Source organism: Pseudorca crassidens, chromosome 10 (assembly GCF_039906515.1).
Source record: "Pseudorca crassidens isolate mPseCra1 chromosome 10, mPseCra1.hap1, whole genome shotgun sequence".
Classification (NCBI taxonomy): domain Eukaryota; kingdom Metazoa; phylum Chordata; class Mammalia; order Artiodactyla; family Delphinidae; genus Pseudorca; species Pseudorca crassidens.
In genome coordinates, this window is record NC_090305.1 from 91,979,150 (window position 1) to 91,991,241 (window position 12,092).

Sequence of the window (12,092 nt, forward strand, 5' to 3'; positions counted from 1 at the left end):
TTGAAGGAGTCACATTAATATTTCTTGTGGGACAGATATGGTAGCATCAAATTAAGTTTTTGTTGACCTGGGAATGTCTTAATTTCTCCTTAATTTTGAAGAATTGTCTTGAGGGACTTAGAATTTTTGGTTGATCATCAGCACTTTGAATATGTCATCCCACTGATAAATGTGGAAGACCTCGTAAGTTTACATGTCATCCTTAAAAAGGGGCCATGGTAATCTTCTCCGTATCATTTCAGTTTTAATATATGAGCTTCCAAAGCATACACTATGGGTCCCTCCATACTATAGTGGAAATGAGGAAGACTTGGAGGAAGCTACCTCTACTCCCTATCTTTTTATAAATCCTGCCTTTGCTACTCATAACCTGATTTATGGGCCATGCTATGTAAAATGTAGGACCTCCAAGGAAATACAATTTTTCTTTTCTATCCAGTGATCTAAGTATAATCCCCACTATTGGAGCATCTGTTTTTGAAAAGCCTCTGCTCAAAGTCTTTGCCTAGATTCCAGTTTGCTACCGAATCATATGCAGAAGCATTCCATCTACATAGTTAATACATTTCTCACTTGTCACAGTGATGCTTGTTTTTGGGAAAGAGACACATGCCTTTCATTTGAAGAAGACATTATATTTACTTCATGGGGCACCTAACTAAAAACTGGTGATCGGTTCTCACTTACGGCCAATCTGTTCACAAATATCATTAGCAATAATGCCAGAATGACCATACAGTCTCTCCCCAAACTCATGTGCATCTTTTTATGCAGTCCAATATTTTATTGTTAAAAAGAACATGTTCTATGGAGATACAAGAAGATGATAGCAAGACTATAAATGTCCTGCAATTAGCAATCACTAATATGGTTTATTTTAGTCCAACACGGAGTGTTGTGACTGCTGTAGTTTGGTTTATATATGCATATATCTATCTATGAAGTACCCATGCATCCAGCCATATATCCCTCTATCTTTCCATCTAGCAAGTCAACTATCTATTAGTCAATCTGTTTGTAATCCATCTACAGCATGTCTTTTTTTCTTCACAGAAATTCAATTTGATACTAGCATATGGTAGTTGCCTAATAAATATGTGTTAAGTTAAATTCTTATGAGGAATAGAGAATAGTATAAAGCATCAGTACTCTTAAAGTTTGGGGCTGGGTACTTCTGTTTTGTAGGGGGCTATCTTACACAGTGTTGAACGCTTAGCATCAGCATCCCTGGCCTCCCAGTAGATGCCAGTATTACCCTGCCAGTTGTGATAAGTAAAAACATCTTCAGATATTGTGAAATGTCCTTCCCCTCTGCACTCAACTGAGAACCACTGGTATAAAAGACATGTTTTCTTCTTTCATCATAATATGCAAGTTCTTAAAAATCAGTATTACATGATGCCTAAAGATGGGGTATTTATCGGATGAATGAATGTATTTCCATATGTGTTTCTCAGGTTTCCATTCTCACACATTGATTCATCCACTCACATATCATTCAACAAGCATTTATTGTGTACTTTTTTTTTTTTTTTTGCGGTACGCGGGCCTCTCACTGTTGTGGCCTCTCCCGTTGTGGAGCACAGGCTCCGGACGCGCAGGCTCAGCGGCCATGGCTCACGAGCCCAGCCGCTCCGCGGCATGTGGGATCTTCCCGGACCGGGGCACGAACCTGTGTCTCCTGCATCGGCAGGCGGACTCTCAACCACTGCACCACCAGGGAAGCCCTATTGTATACTTCTTATGTGGCAAGTACTTTGCTAGGTAGTGGGAATGATTTGTGAAATATAAGTCTCTGTTCTTATGCTGTTTACTGGCCTTGGTTAGAACCAGGGGGAAAAAAAAAACAAACGCCTAAATAAAAGTTATCGCTGATAAGTATTCTGTTAATAATAAAGCAGGAGGTTGTGAGGGGGTGATGGGTAACATTAGATTAGTGAACTAAGAAGGACTGTCTGAGGTGACATTTAATGTGAGCCCTGAGTAGTACGAGGACAGCAAAGCAAGGATGTGAATGAATTATTCAGTCATGTTGACGTATGTCTTATTCACACAAGGTTTATGTTAGGAGTGTAAAGAGGTGATCGTTTGCTGGCATATTGACTTATCTGTACATGTGAACAACACTGGAATATTTGTATGGAAATTTTTAGAAACTGTTCCAAACGAATTGAAGTCTGGCTAATTTTTAAATGACGGTGTATAATCCTACCAATGTAAAGATATTCACTCTCATAACAATGCCATGAATACTGGACCATTAAAAACACATGTGAGATATGCAGACTTTAAAACATCCTGTGACCAGAGCTGGACATTATTCAGAGAACATGACAAATATGATTTCTACCTTCTTGACATTGTATATAACTGGGGAGATGGGGGTGACCAGAGAAAATTGCTGAAAGAAAATCCTGGGGCTTCCCTGGTGGCGCAGTGGTTGAGAGTCCACCTGCCGATGCAGGGGACGCGGGTTCGTGCCCCGGTCCGGGAAGATCCCACATGCCACGGAGCGGCTGGGCCCGTGAGCCATGGCCGCTGAGCCTGCGCGTCCGGAGCCTGTGCTCCGCAACGGGAGAGGCCATGACAGTGAGAGGCCTGCGTACCGCAAAAAAAAAAAAAAAAAAAAAAAGAAAAGAAAAAATCCTGGCCTGATAGATTTAAAAGAAAGCAGGGAAATGATGTTTATCTTGAGAATGACTTTTCTCTCTAACTTCGTTAGACCCCAAATCATTAATCAGACATTCCTAATTTTTCTTTAAATTCGAATTGGACTGAAATACCCATTTTAAGGCAGGCATAACTGAATAAGGTGGCTGTATTTTAGATAATTATATATAGTTGTGGTAATGGAAAACTATGAACTTATGAGTGTGTGGATTCATTTATAATTCCATTAGTGTAGATAATGAAATTAAGTATAAAATATCACAGAATCTATTATGTCACTCTTTGACCAATCACAATAAGATAGTCTGAACACTGGTTGTATTTCCTGTTTGAAGAGAAATCCTAGATAAATCTTTTGGGGTGTGCTCGCCTTTTGCAAGCTGGTTTATCTATTGGAAGTAAAAGGCTGTTAGCAAGCATGATTGAAATATTAATTAGAATGATGACTTCACTATCACATCTTCATCTTTTATGCTACACACTGGATCAAGTCAAAACTGGATCAAGCTGCCATTCAGGCATCTTGATGAAATGTGGAATTCTACAAAACAAAAATACAGACTACAAGGTAAGATAGTTCTTATCTGAGGAAGGTATCGTTACAGCTGTTTGATTCGGGCATTTCAGTGAAATCTGAAGTCCCTCCCACTGTTCTCTCTACAAGTATCCCTGGCATGTAAAAGTTGTGTCGCCAGAGAAGCTAAAGTCTATTTTTATACTGCAATTAAGTAATTGAGTGCAAAATTCAGTACAGTCAGTGGGAACGTGATTGGATGAATAAAGAAAGCCAGAGAAGATAATCATTTCAATTCTTTCCTTAATTTTGCTTTCTAGCATAGTAGTTAAAAATCACAGTCTGACAGGTCCAACTGTGCTTCGGAATACAAACCCGACTCCTCCACAGCTGTGTACCTGCCGACAAATTACTTAGACTCTATCTTAGTTTACTCAACTGCAGAACAGAGTTTATAACGCTTGCCTTCTTGACTTGTGAGGATTAAATGAAGTACTATACAAAGCATGCGTATAACATAGCCAAGGCTTGATAAATAATAGCTTTATTATGAGCAGTCTATATCCTCTGGAAGTGACTTAACAACAGAAACTGTGGGATTTTTCTTTTCTTGGTTTTGTGGTCTTTATTGATTATGAACCTATGTGACTCTGCATTGGTGCTTGAGGTAGAAAGAAAAATGGTTGCAGTGAGAGGGGGCAGTGTTTCCAAACTTGTGATGAAACTTTATATAGTTTTGCTCATTATGTGTCTCTCTGGCAGTTTTTTTTCTCCTCCCCATTTTCATAATTGAATATAATTATAATAATGAGCAACGTGTGAACAAAATTCACAATGAACGTAGTTCATAAATTTCATTACCCCCATTTTCACAATTCTGGTTCCAACATAAATATCCCAAGGGAGACCTCCTTTAAGCCCCCTAAGAGGTCCTTGCCTACCCTATTCTCAGTTACGTCACCCAGTTTGTCTCTTGCATGGCGCTTACCATGACCATTATATTCATTTGTATTTCTCTTTGCCATCATTAAAATATAAATTCTACTAAGTCAGTGATGAAGTCTGTCTTGTCTTTCACTGTGTCTCTGGATGCTAGCTCTGTGCCTGGCACTTATAGACACTCAATATGTATTAGATGCTGGAGATCTTTCCTTTTCTGTTCAAACCGTAATTGCCACTTGGTAGGCTTATATCTTGGGTTGTTTTCTCACCGTCTCTTGTATAAACTTGAACTGAGACATTAAAGACATGCGGCTTTGTAGTTATTTGTTGCTATAAAACTGTGCTTTGGGGAAGATGAGGGAGACATCTCTTTGTAATCTTAGAATCTATCCTAAAGTTTCTTCTGTAGAGGTTATAAATGCCACTCTCTGCTCTGATATAATTAATCCTTCAGGTTATATATTCAATACATGGAACTAACTGGATTTCTAAGAAACTGTTTAATTTACTTACAGCATCCTTTTTATTGTGATGTGCCTACTAAAAGAATTATTTTTGTTCTTGAAGAACATACGTATTATTTTACTGGTAACCTTTAGCTTCATTTTACTTTGATTCTGATTGAATTATCTCCTCCTCAGAATACAGGACAGAACAAAGCTAAATTAATGTGACTAAGTGAATATACTTGGTACAATTAGTATGTTTTCCACCAGAAAGTTCATCACTACTTTAAGATTTAACCTTCATTTTCCATTAGAGGGTGTTGGTTAATCTAGTACCATCTCTCCCTAACTTAAATCATATTAAATTCTTGCAAATTTTAGGTGCCAAGTATACCCAATTTACATACACACATACACAATTTATATACAAACATACACAATTTATATACACACGTTATCAGTTTACAATATAGCCATAAGGTAATTAGCAGTTGGTTACTGTTTGCTGCTAATGAGGTCAAGGTTACATATCTACTGTTCCTCTGAGTCTATTTTTTGGTCCAGTTCCATTGCCACAGATTTTACCCTGACCCCTGGGCTGCTATTTCACAAATGCTGTTTGTCACCAGAGGGGGCCATGTAGGAGGATGTGATCAGTTCCCTGCCAACCCCCCGCCTCTACTGGTTAGGGCTCTCAGCATTTTCCTGACAAATGTGTGTGTGTGTGTGTGTGTGTGTGTGTGTGTGTGTGTGTGTGTGCGCGCGCGCGCGCGCGTTGGGGGGGTTCCATCTTTGCATTCTCTGTGTGTCAGGCTGTGTTCACAGGGGTGGACCTTAAACTTGTTTTAAAATCAACAGGACCATGAACACCATCTTTATATGGAGAAGACAGGTTATTAAAAAGAGCTGGGGATAAGCTTTATTGTGAAACTGAGAAGCATTTTAGAATACCTACCTATCAGAATACCTATTCCACTCTTTTGAATACCTTTAATCAATAGCTCTTCCATTGGAACACAGATTAAATGACACTGAAGTGCAATGTAGGGGAAATGTGTGAACTGAAAACCTAGAATTCAAGCAAAAAATATATATATATATTTACATATGTGTATATACATATAAGCATCATTTATTTTGCTTTAATTTCATGATCTTAAAAAATATTTTTTCATTTAAAAGGGAGTTGTGGAACAAATGTTTATGTAATTACTTTGGCAATTAAAAATTCACTGCTGCAAAGTTCATTTCTTTTTACCTTAAACACATAGAAACTTGATACAATTAATATTGTGAAGGAAATTATGGACAATAGGTTACTTAATCCTTGGATTTTTGGTTTAATCTTTTATTATGGATTAAGATTTTTCTCAAACTAATTCAAAAATATGAGAGATGCTATAAAATATAATTAAAAACAATAACATTTACAGCTGATTCTCATTATTTAGGGTAGTTATATTCTATAAAGTTGCCACAAATACTGATGGAATACCGAGAACCATTGTTCCTAAGGGGAAACACAGGGTTAGGTTTCTTAGAGCTTTTGATCACAACATTTTCTATAACCGATCAATACATAGCCTTGTTGTATGTATGTTTCTGTTTTAAGATGCTTCATTATATATATTGTTTATCCATTAACATTGATCTCAGGGCCAATAGCACTGTAACTCATTCCTGAATGAAACTTACCTAATACATGTGTTTTTGCTGCAAACTCGTCACAGCCTTTTTGAACTTAGGAACGGTAAACAGCACTTGAGCACCACACTTTTAAATAGTGAGCCATTTTATATAGTGAAATCAACAACAAAAAGCATTAAAACGAGGGAATTCCCTGGTGGTCCAGTGGTTAGCACTCCGTGTCTTCACTGTCAAGGGCATGGGTTCTGTCCCTGGTCAGGGAACTAAGATCCTGCAAGCAAGCTGCGTGGTGTGGCCAAAAAAGAAAAAAGGCCTAAAAACAAGAAAAACTAAATAGACCGTGAGAAGGACACTTCTTTACAGTATGAGAACTGCAACAAAAAGGCAGAGCTACCTCCTTGTTCAAGGCAGCTAGAAACACTTGTATCAGGCAACTCAAAAATTTTTGATGCTTTGTACGTATTTGTGAATGACCACAAAAGTACTGTATTGATTTGGGGGCTACAGATAAATTTTAGTAGCTAGGTTAATTTGCAAATATAGAATCTGCGAATAATGAGGGCCACCTGCATATGCTTCTTAGGTTAGAAAAGAGAAAACTAGCTTCCCTTAGTCACTTAATGAGCCCATGGAAGACTTTGGTTTAGTGTTGCCTTCCATCTCTTGGTTCCTGATTTGCTTAATTGAGGGGCAGATTCTAATTAACCATCCCTGACTAATACAATTTAGGAAGGAGCCATGTCTTCACCCCTTTCTCCTTCCCAACCCGTGGCCTTATTCTGGGAGCATAGCAGGCATTCAATTAATGCTTAAAGGACTGCATGAACCCCTTCCCTCATTGTAAGAGGAACTTTGTGGAACTGATGTTAACATCAAATGCCAATAAGGTGAGTGTAGCTGTAACCACATGCAAAAATGTTAGCTATGGTGACAATTGTAACGATTTTTAATAACATGGTAATTAGCATCTTGGTGAATTTATAAGTGATATACAGTTTAGCACATTATTATAGGACATTTTTGCTATAAAGTAGGGATTGCCTGTTTAATATGTATGTTTAATATAATAATTAGTGGCTCCCTTAATGCAAGGGCAGGAGGAAAGATTGGTTAACAAAAGGTTAATTTTGCAGTTCATAAGGAGGAAGGACTTTCAAACCTATTGTCCTCTGAAAACATAAATGCAAATTTATAATAGTATCATACATATCAGCCTAACTGTTTCACTATTTTTATAAATAAATTCTACCTGCATCTTTTTATTATTGAGGTTCCTTGCAAAACATGTTGAATAAATATATAATTTTCTTCATGTTGAATTTGGTTTTATTTTTTATTTTTCTTCCTCAGAGGGAATTAAATATTCCAGCAGTGGAAAGATGGCCTAATCACTCTGGCCATCCCCTTGACTTTCTTATAACAGTGTTTAAGGGCACTGATAAAAACTTACAACATAAGTAATTGGTTTACTTAAGCAGTCAAGTATGAAATTTTTTGAAATATTGATATTTTCAATTAACCATTCTTCAAATTAGAGACTTTTTTTTTTTTTTTGGTGGTACGCGGGCCTCTCACTGTTGTGGCCTCTCCTGTTGCGGAGCACAGGCTCTGGACGCGCAGGCTCAGGGGCCATGGCTCACAGGCCCAGCTGCTCCGTGGCATGTGGGATCTTCCCGGACCGGGGCACGAACCCGTGTCCCCTGCATCGGCAGGTGGACTCTCAACCACTGCGCCACAAGGAAGCCCCAAATTAGAGACTTTTAAAGGACACCTTTTGATTCTTTTTTGAAATGATGACTGGCTGCCTTAGAAGTGTTAGACCTATGCCTTTTCAAAATGATTGTCAGCAAACATAATGAGCCTTGGATCAGTCCAGTAGCTTAGGTAACATGTTTGCGGAAGGATTCTTAACATCCTGCTGACTGTGCTTGTCCTGTAGAGCCTCACAGCAGGGAAATTCTCTTGCAGTTCAGCTTATGAAACCTTTGCATGTTTGGAAATACTCCTGAGGCAGGATTTATACTTACCTTTGAATCCACGTTCTTATTTTGATAGCAGTGTTAAACAGGAGAAAGAAAGGCTCACAATGATTCATGTTGCATTTTTCATAAATGTTAAAACTATTATCTGTGTGTCACTCTTTATTGCATTTTCTGCTGTGTACAAGCTCTGGAAATGATAAAGGTGTTTCTTATGAATTCACAATCCAGCAATGCTGACTCCATATGTTAAGTCCTATAAACTTATCTAAATGACACACGCACCATTTTCATCAAAGATGCTTTAAGTCAGGACTGTAAAAGCTTGTGTTGTTACTGCAAACAGGGAAAATGTTGCTTGAATGAGTCCTAATCTTTTCGGCACTGACTTTGTGATATGTGCACATATCTAATGACAAAATTTTGCTTGCCTGTACCGTATACTTATTTATTGCTATTTTACTTACGGAAATAAAGAGTCATCTTTTTAAGTCATTCATTCAGTACATCCTTTTAAAGTAATTCTTTTCTAAGTATAAAATTTTTATATTAGAAACGTTGTCTACAGCACTAGAGTAGAAATTAATACAGCCAACATAATTAGTAAGTTTGATTCATCATGCCCCAGGAGATAAATATTGTTGGGAGGAACATTGATATTCTTGCATAAATAAAGTACCAATGCTTTTTAATGATTTTTATCAACCTGACTTATGGTTTATGGGAAGACCCAATAAATGTTTATTGATTGTTTGGATGTAAGTATATAGATACAGCATAATGCTTTAGGTTAGTTTATAAGACATTATCTTTCCTTTAAATAATGAACTGTTGATGCATTATTAAAATTTAGAAATGTTGAGGTAGAAATGTAAATGGAAACTTTTTAGCTGGAAAAGAAATAGATTGAATATCTAAACTAGCTGGATCTTTCCCAGTTTTCCTGGAAGAAAAAAAAAGCAAATGTAAAATAAACAGAAGCCAATAATATGGAATATTTGTTGAGAAATCAAAGGTCAGGCAGGATATTTTCTAATGTTTGAGATACTGGCTATTCCTCTTCATCTTTCACCTCTGTGCTCCTCTCAAAGGTTCCAAATGATTATTCTCAGCCCCTCTGACTTGAAGATATCATTGAATTCATGTTTGTGTGTTACATTGTGCTTTGTAACATGGATACGAGGAAAGGCTGTACGAGATTTTTAACAATAAATGTTAGAATCAGGAGGTTATTTTTGAGTCCACTGACCTAAGTAGAAAAAGAGGGAATTCCTTGGCGGTCCAGTGGACTCTGTGCTTCCAGTGCAGGGGGCACAGGTTTGATCCCTGGCCTGGGAACTAAGATCCTGCAAGCCATGCAGTACGGCCAAAAAACTAAAATTAGTAATAAAAAAGAAATTATCAGAACTCACATTACCCATGTAATATTATTTAGCTACATATGCTTAGAAAAGCAAAGTAGGATTGTAGTTTGTGAGCGTTACTCTAAAAACAATGACCAAAACCAAATTATACCAAGATTCTTCATGATATATTAGGCATCTAAGAGAAACCCGTCCATTTTCTTTCTTTTTTTTCACGTTACTATTGTTACTGTATTTTGAAAGGTAGCCATTCATTAAATCCTTAAAAATAATTCTTATTTTAAAAAATTTTCAATTTATTGAAACTTTAAAGAAAACCCAGTTGACCCATTTCTCTATATTCTCCATATTTATATCTATGAGCTTGTTGTTTTTAAGATTCCACATACAAGAGAGATCATACAGTATTTATCTTTCTGTCTGAATTATTTTATTTAGGATTATGCTGTTGAGGTCCATCTATGTCGTCACGGAAGGCAAGATTTCATTCTTTTTTGTGGCTGAATAATACTCCATTGTGTATATATACACACTTCTTTATCCATTCATCCATTGATAGACGTTTAGGTTGTTTCCATATCTTGGCTATTGTAAATAATGCTGCAGTGAACATGGGGAGGGTGCAGATTTTTTTTTCTGAATATGAAATTAATATATTAATAACAGTACACCAAGTAGGAACTAATAATTAAATCAACATAGTTAATAAATTCAATTCACCACATCGCAGGACAGAACACATTTTGACCTTTAGAAGTGAAGCTGACCAGAATTCACCTTTCAAACTACTCACCGTGACAATGCATGACAATATATGTCTAAATGGTAGGGAGTCAATGTCATTGATTTATTCTTTTTTATTTATTTAATAGACATTTATGGGATACTTACTCTGTGCCAGACACTGTAATGCTGTTCTAAGATATTTTAGATCGCTTATTGTAATCCTACTTACTAAAATAATAATTTATAGATAGATGAATTTTTGACTCTTTTTTTTTTTCCTTCCTTCCTTTTTAACTTCACAATTCAACTGAGTAAATTTTAAAGATCTAATTGGCTTTAATGAAAGACTCATGAATCAGGCAGCATCCCATCTAGTGAGTAGAGAGGAGCTCCATGCTACAGAAAGGGAAAGGATTTTAAAGGCAAGACAAGGAAGTCATAAACAAAAAAGATGATTTCAGGCTCAGGCAACCTACCTATAGGGGAAGCAGTCTGTGTGGCAGATTTTGTCACCTTCCTTTGGGGGTTGGAGATGGTCCTATGACAGATTACCTCACTGATGCTAACCAGAAAGTTCTTGATTGACGAGTTAGGACTACATTTTTGGGGGAGGTCTCAGCTTCAGTTAGGTTAGGTATTAAGCTCTAGTTAGGTAGCGTGGCCTAGCATAAGTGACTCCATGTTGGGCCTGTGTTTGTTTGTTTTTAACACTTTCTTTTTTGGGTGTTATAGCCATAAATATGATTCCACCAAGTCATTTCTGTTTGTAAGCACACTTTTCCTTCTAATCCGCATCCCAACAGTTTGGAGATCCCAAGGGTTTAGAGAGAGAGCTGGATTTCACATTTCTTGAGAGGGCCCATAAGAGTGATAAGGAGCTAAAGGTCCATACAGAATCACCGTCCTTCCATGAATGGTTACCATTTCAAAGAAGCTAGGGAAGAAGTCAAAGAGCACACAGTGTTTGATTGCAAGAGTTATTAGTGCCCCAGAGCCACAAAAGGAACAGCTGCTTGAACATTACTTGCCTTTTGACTAATGGGCAAAAGCACTGCATGGGACTTACATGTGTAAGTCTTAAAACAAAAATAATGCCACCAACAAAAAGTATATTAAAAAGTAGCATTAAGTCATGAGAAGAGAGGGGTCATGGATGCAGAATTATCACGTTTTGTTCTTTGAAAGTGTGTGAGGGGGAAAATGATTTTTCCCTCTAGTTTCTTGGCTGAGACCCCCCTGTAATAAAAAAAAAAAAAAAAAGAAGAGAAAAATCAACATGTGGGAAAAGAAACAAAAGTTTAATAATGTATATATCTCCTGTATATATAGAAGATATCCAGGAAAACTGAGTAACTCTCCAAAATGGCCCAAGTGATAACCTTAAACCGTCTTCAGCAGAGATAAAAGGAAGATATTTAGAGGTAGGAGAGGAAGCCAGTTAAGTGAGTTTATGAGGAAAAAGCACAGTGAACAAGGGTAAGTTTATCGTGTCCATTTAAGTCATTGCTTTCTCCATGAATAGGAGTTTCTAGAGTTTTACAGTCATTCTTCTCTTCCTGGTACAGAGAGGGAGACACCCTAGAAATGAGAAGATTACCTTCATAAATGGAAATAGTGTAACTATCTCTCACAGAAGAGTAACTTCTACTCAGTTTTTAGAACTTATCCTGTGTTTGCTGTTTCTTAAAATAATCAGCCTAAAATGATCCGTATGCCAAAGAGGCATATTTGGGCCTGGTAAGTTCTGTTCCCCTTAAAAAGGAAGGCTTTTTTCTGTTCTGAATCATCCATCTCTATCAGAGTC

General features: G+C 37.1%; 1 protein-coding gene and 1 non-coding gene across 12 annotated transcripts in view; one reads left to right on the plus strand and one right to left on the minus strand.

Moving 5' to 3' along the window:
• CHL1 (cell adhesion molecule L1 like) overlaps positions 1 to 12,092 on the plus strand; it is a 197,039-nt gene that overhangs the window by 79,984 nt on the left and 104,963 nt on the right. The gene's annotated exons all lie outside the window — the stretch shown is intronic.
• LOC137233233 (U6 spliceosomal RNA) lies at positions 166 to 268 on the minus strand. The gene has a single exon (XR_010947392.1). It is a non-coding gene; the product is annotated as a U6 spliceosomal RNA (small nuclear RNA).